The 6000-nt window shown below is 41.5% G+C and overlaps 1 long non-coding RNA gene across 1 annotated transcript in view; it reads right to left on the reverse strand.

Moving 5' to 3' along the window:
* The window catches only part of LOC108897716 (uncharacterized), a 53389-nt gene extending 48031 nt beyond the window's left edge, over nt 1-5358 (reverse strand). The window contains exon 1 of the long non-coding RNA XR_001963345.2: nt 5129-5358. This is a non-coding gene — a long non-coding RNA (uncharacterized LOC108897716). The remainder of the gene's footprint in view (nt 1-5128) is intronic.
* Nucleotides 5359-6000: the final 642 nt, after the last annotated feature.

Here is a 6000-nt window from a genome sequence, read left to right on the forward strand (position 1 = left end):
ATAAACAAGTTTATTTAAGGTAGCTTTATGTCACAGTAATATGATGGCACAGCACCACACTCGCAGCACTGTCTTTGAAATTGGAAACTGGATGACTCAAACTTTAAAAATGAGAGTGTCTGAGGCAACAAATGATGGGGATTTTATGGAAGGTTTCAGTCATCAAGACATTACAGCAGCCTGTGTAACACAATTCAGTATGTACATAAACATAAAATATAAAGGGGCTACATTGAAATAGGAAGTGACATTTATGGCACCTATACTGTGAATAGCTGGGAAAGGTATGTGTTTTGTTGTTTTTATTTTGCTTGTTCAGAAAGGAATGCGGGATATTTCATTTGAATCTGGAGCTGAATCTGCACTGTATGATGAGATCAGGACCTGAGGTACACTGTGTAGGGAATCTCTGCAAAGTCCTCACACACCACGCACCACACACCGAGTTTGGACTTGATAAGCTCCTGTAGGAGCAGTCATGGTAATATGATTAGGAGAGACTCAGTCATTGTTGGGTTAAAAGTCCCAGCCAGCACCCAGGCTTCCCACATCCCTGAAGCAATGCTCTGATGACCCTTTGATTGACAGGCCAGCGTATGAGGGGCAGTACCTAGGAGCTTTTAAAGCCCGGGATTGGATATGAGTTCTCCATGTGCATTCTAATAAGACACTGCCTTCCAGAGGAACTGGACTCACAGCAGTCCAAGGTTAATCTAGATGTCAACACCTGCTGAGAGTGCAGTGGTTTGCTGTGGGGTGACATCACCCATCTTCCCATCCGCTGTGGAAACTTAATGCAGCAGCTGATTCCTCGCTCCCTCCAGGAGGAAGTGTAGAGGTTGGTATTTCAGCGCTGCCGTGCATGACTGTTCCTCCTGGCACTTTGGCTGCTGACCTGCTTACTTGATTGCTTCATATCCACTATGGCCAACCTCTTCTGACATTTCCAAAAGCACTTGAGGAGTATGTCTTTTAGGGATAGTGTAAATTAATTTGGGGGAAAAAACAGCATCATCATCACTGGCTGTTGTCATGGTTTCATTTCTCACTTAAAACATATAAAGCTTTATTTTGCAACGGTTATAGATCGCAGTCGACTGGGCTCTGTGCTCTTTTCCAGCAATGTTATAATCCTTAAAATTTCAGTTCTGCTTGATTTGGTGACACCTGTGATTACTGGTGGTGCTGCAAAGATCATCTTAATAGCACAAGTCACAGACTTTCATTCAAAATTACACATTTATCATCTACTGTTGGTGGGAAACACACTTGGAGCTGTTTTCTATAGTAGTTCGGTAATGATGAAAATTTGTTGTTTTCTTTGAGAAGTGCTGTAGCCACACTACTACGGATGCAAATTAGTTTCCTTTTCAAAATGTTTGGGACTGACTGTTCTGCTCTTCTGGATTACATCATTATGGGACATATCTAAATGCACAGATCTTCTCAAATTTCATTCAGTGCATGCATCTTTCTTTTTCTATGAATCTCTTGAAGGTCTGTGCAGCATCTGAATCCAGCTTGGGAATGGCAGATTCTGTCACTGACAATGCAAATTAGTATACAGAGAGCTAACTAATGAGTGTAAACACAATTAAATTGCTGTAGCTTTATATTTGGTTTCAAAAATGTTAAGAGTTGTTTTCCTGAATAGAATAACTCTCTTAAATGTAGTCCAACATCACCACAGGACATCCATTAGGTCATTTTGAGACCGATCTCCATTCAGATATTTTCAAAATAAATTGCTTAACCAATATCTAACATTACATTACCTGCCCTCTGTCAATTATAGCACATTCAGAGTAAAAGACAAAAAGGAGCAAAATGCCTGACAATCAGAGCTAGATTTCAGTCAACTGTGTCTTAATTGCTGCCTTCCTCCTTACAGGAAGTAACTTTTAAATAGCTTTACAATACTCTGGAAATTATGCTAAAAAACAACTGAATGTAGCAAGTGATCACTTATCCAATCCAATCCAATCCATCTTTACTCAATGGCCACATCTTGTTGCTTTTTGAAGATAGTTTGGTATTCTAATCAGCATTGGCACTTGCCCTCTAGACTACTGTCACCTTTTAGTCTTCAGTTATAATGAGGGAATTCCAACGGCAGTTTAATGTGCAGCCTGAAAAAGGAGCGGATACTGTACACATCATAGATTGTCTAAAATGCAGGGGCTTGTCAAGAGATGCAAAACTATCCAAAGCATTATCAATGAGTATCACCCACTTGACCCTGAACAATTACCTTGACCAAACGCCATATTCAGGAGGCACCTGAAGTCACAAAATCTCATTTCATTGGTAATTGTCACCCATTCCCCAACAGTGGAGTCACTTAACCCCCAGAAACCTTCTGAATCTCACCCCCCTCCTCCTGTCACACTCGTGTCTAATCCTCCCAGCACACCACCTCTTTTGCATTTTGTCAAAATTCATTTATTTTCTCCGCAGATCAACCTAATTAGAAGGAAGGCTTGTGGTGAAAATACGTCTTTATTGCTGTCATCATCAATATCACACTCCTTATCTGGGTCACTGCGCACTGATTGGCTGCATGGCAAATGGAGTGGAAATTTTCCATTTTGTTCTGAGCCTTTCATGTTTCAAACGCACGCCCACTGGGGAAACGATGTGCATATTGGAGGGGGTAAACAGTTAACAGGTCTCCTTTTCCCACAAACACCTTGTTATGGAGAGAAAAGAAAGAGATGCAGAAATAGAAAAATAGGCAAGATAAAGGTTAGCCCGTCTTCTGGGGACTGAAGGCTCTATTCAATCACACTTGATAAGAAAGCCTTGGGGATTAGTCAAAGGCATTCTCCCTGGGCGGTGAGAAAGCAGCTCTGGGTTCAGGTACTCAACAAAAACACTGTTTACACTGCGATAGCACCGGAGACTGCTTTGAGGCAGAACAGAAGATTATGATTTTTCAGCTTATCATACAGAAGGAACCATTTTTGATCAAATAGCAGTGGGCAATTTTGCATTCAAGGTCAGTACATTTGCTTGCGTGTCTACGGGTAAGAAAACAGCAAGGTATTGGATTATATAATGAGCTTCAGTGTAGCTTCTCCTTTTGTTTGTACAAACTCTTCCTCACAAATGAGCTTGCCTCCTCATCTCTGCACCAAAGAGCAGACGCAGAGAGATTTCCTGTCCTTGTGTTTTCTATAAATCTGCCACATTTATCGATGAAGTTCAATACTTGCTTATCCAAGGTGAGCTGACACAGCTGAATACAGTTCTGGATTATTTTGACAAAAGAAGACCGACCATCTCCAGTGTGCGGAGTGAATCATTTCCTTGTAGTCATTTTGTGTTTTTAAAAGACACAGATGAGAGTGAGTCAGATACTCTGACTGAAATACTTGAAGGTGAATGCACTTTTAAAAGCAATTTAGAAATGACGCCTTCTCTGTATATGTTTGGATTGTCGCTTAAATGGCTTGGCTGTGTTGCAGCACTTGATGCTGACAAGCAGCACTGGAATACCAAAAAGCAATCTGCCTGAAAGACATCAATATACAGTATTCACTTTAAATACATTCTCAGCAGGAGCTATCACGTCACAAGCATGAGAGAGGATGTTCACTGCAGCAGCCAGCTGGTATGCATGAGCAGGAAATACTAATAACCACAGAGTTCAGCAAATAAATACGGTTTGGTTACTGTAGAATCAGCAGTAGCTGCACAATTTAATCTATCAAATGTCACAGTGGGACACATGCAACTAGAGTTCGTGTTGGTGGTCTACATCAGCATTCACAGTCTGGCAGTTTGGGTTCTGCCTCAGACAAAATCAAGGCCAGCAGGCCACCAATATGCACACAATTCACCTGATGCCATATCCCTGACCTTAACCTTAACCAATATTGATCTGTTAGATTTACCTAGCATAGGTATAAATTCACTCATTGACATAATTATAGGTTGCTTTTGAGACCCCCCCCCCCCCCAAAAAAAAAACGAACTTTTACTGGACTCATACCTACAACAGCTAAGATCTTTTTCAGCCCTGTCACAAAATGTCTCACAGAGTTTGTGCACCACAAGCTGAAACTTAGATCACTTCACTGAGATCCATTCTTCACCCAGGAAAACTAATTAACAACTGGATCTGTCTCACACTGTTATTATAAAATGAGTATAGGTATTGTGAAATGATAAACGATTAATTACCATGCAGCAGAAACCACCTACTGGTTTCATTGTGCTTTGTAACTCCTACGTAGAGTAATTATCGAATCTGTACATTAGGAAACAACAACAACAATAAATATCTCATCAGTGGACTACACCAACACCATTGAGACTTTGTATGTTATTTAGGTCATCTTATCCAGTGTGTGAGCAGAGGACTGGCTGGTTGAGGGTTTTTTGTTTGTTTGTTTGCTTTTTTAGATAGGGGCATTTTCAAAACAATCTCCACTTGAAACTGCATTAAACTTCAACTGTAATGCAACTTACACAGGAAAAAGTCAACAAAACAGCCACTGTGATGCATCATCTATCTCAAGCGTTTAAGAAAACTTAATACTGAAATAATTGGAAGCCAATGGGTACAGTCCTATAATATGCTTTATACATTTATCAGCAGCAAGGTAAATAGCATACTATGTGTGATTGGCATTCAGTGGCCTAAAACTGTCCTTGAAGGCGGAGTGAAACTCCGACCCCCCCAAACTCACAGACACGCATCACCATGGAAACCACCCAGACACCTGACCGAGGAGTAAAATGGCGGAAATGAGTGCATCCGCTTTTTCATAGCTGAAGCAAAACTGCCGTAACATTCAACACCATCAAAGGACGACATGCAAACAAACACAGCATCCCCAACACAGCGGAGTAAAAACTAGCAAGAGTTAGTGGTTTAGACCTGGACCTGTTAGGACCTGTTATCGCATTACAGAGCGAACAACGACGTGTTATATTAGCTGTAGCGAAACAGACATGCAGAGCGGACGAGACGTTACCTGAGACCTAGCACAGTTGCTGCCGACGGCGATACTCACAACTCTCTCCTCCTTATCTAACAAATTACATTACACTAAGAACAAACAGGACAAAACAATACCGCCCTACTGGCTCTGAGAAACACAGCAAAACCAATGTTACTGACCTGTCGAGCAGAAACAGCAACTTCCAAATCCGTTTTTAGGCCTTTCAGCTCCCGCAGGTCTCTCCGCTGCTGGAAAAGCGCACCAATGTTGACGCGGATCTTCCCCTGGCCTGACTATAGCCTTTCTTTTTAAACTTACAATCCTTTATCCGTTTGCTGGTATGCTGTTTGTTTGCCATTAATCCATTTTTGAGTCGGAGGAATTTCCCTCTCGCGCCCACTGCCGTATTTATAACCTCCCACTTCCTGTGCACGAGCACAAACGCCATGATTGGCTGATTGGCTTTATTTATATCCCAATTTTAGAGCCAGTGCTGTGTAGGAGCACCAGATTTTTTAGATTGTGGATGCTAATCTACCTCACTCCCTGAAAACTAGGAGCTGGGTGCCTTAAAGATCAACTTCAAGACTAACAAAGTGTCAACTGTCAGAGCTCTTCACTGGCTGTTAGTTGTGTATAACTGTAGTAATGTGACCTTTGGTTAAAAGGGTTAACCTCGGTGTGTTTACATTTTGTCTACCCTGTGTACATTTGTCAGGATGATATTACAGGCTGCAGTCAGAGCACACAGACATTGAAACTGGACACTTGAGACATTCTAGACTAAACCACAAATATGACCACATATACACACACACTCTCTCTCTAAGAGAAACCTAAACACACACAAAACATTGTGTAATTGTAAATCAATAAACAATTACAGTACCACCATCATAACACACTGCTTACTGACCTCAAATCCCTGGGCGCTGATTGTGTCTCCATTTTCCCGTTGTTTGTAAGAGGGCAGCTGAAACAATAAAGGGATGGCTGTCGCCTAATATGTGGACACTCGCCAATGAAGCCCCAGGGTGTCTAGCAACAATAA

This window comes from Lates calcarifer, linkage group LG2 (genome assembly GCF_001640805.2).
Source record: "Lates calcarifer isolate ASB-BC8 linkage group LG2, TLL_Latcal_v3, whole genome shotgun sequence".
NCBI classification, from domain to species: domain Eukaryota; kingdom Metazoa; phylum Chordata; class Actinopteri; family Centropomidae; genus Lates; species Lates calcarifer.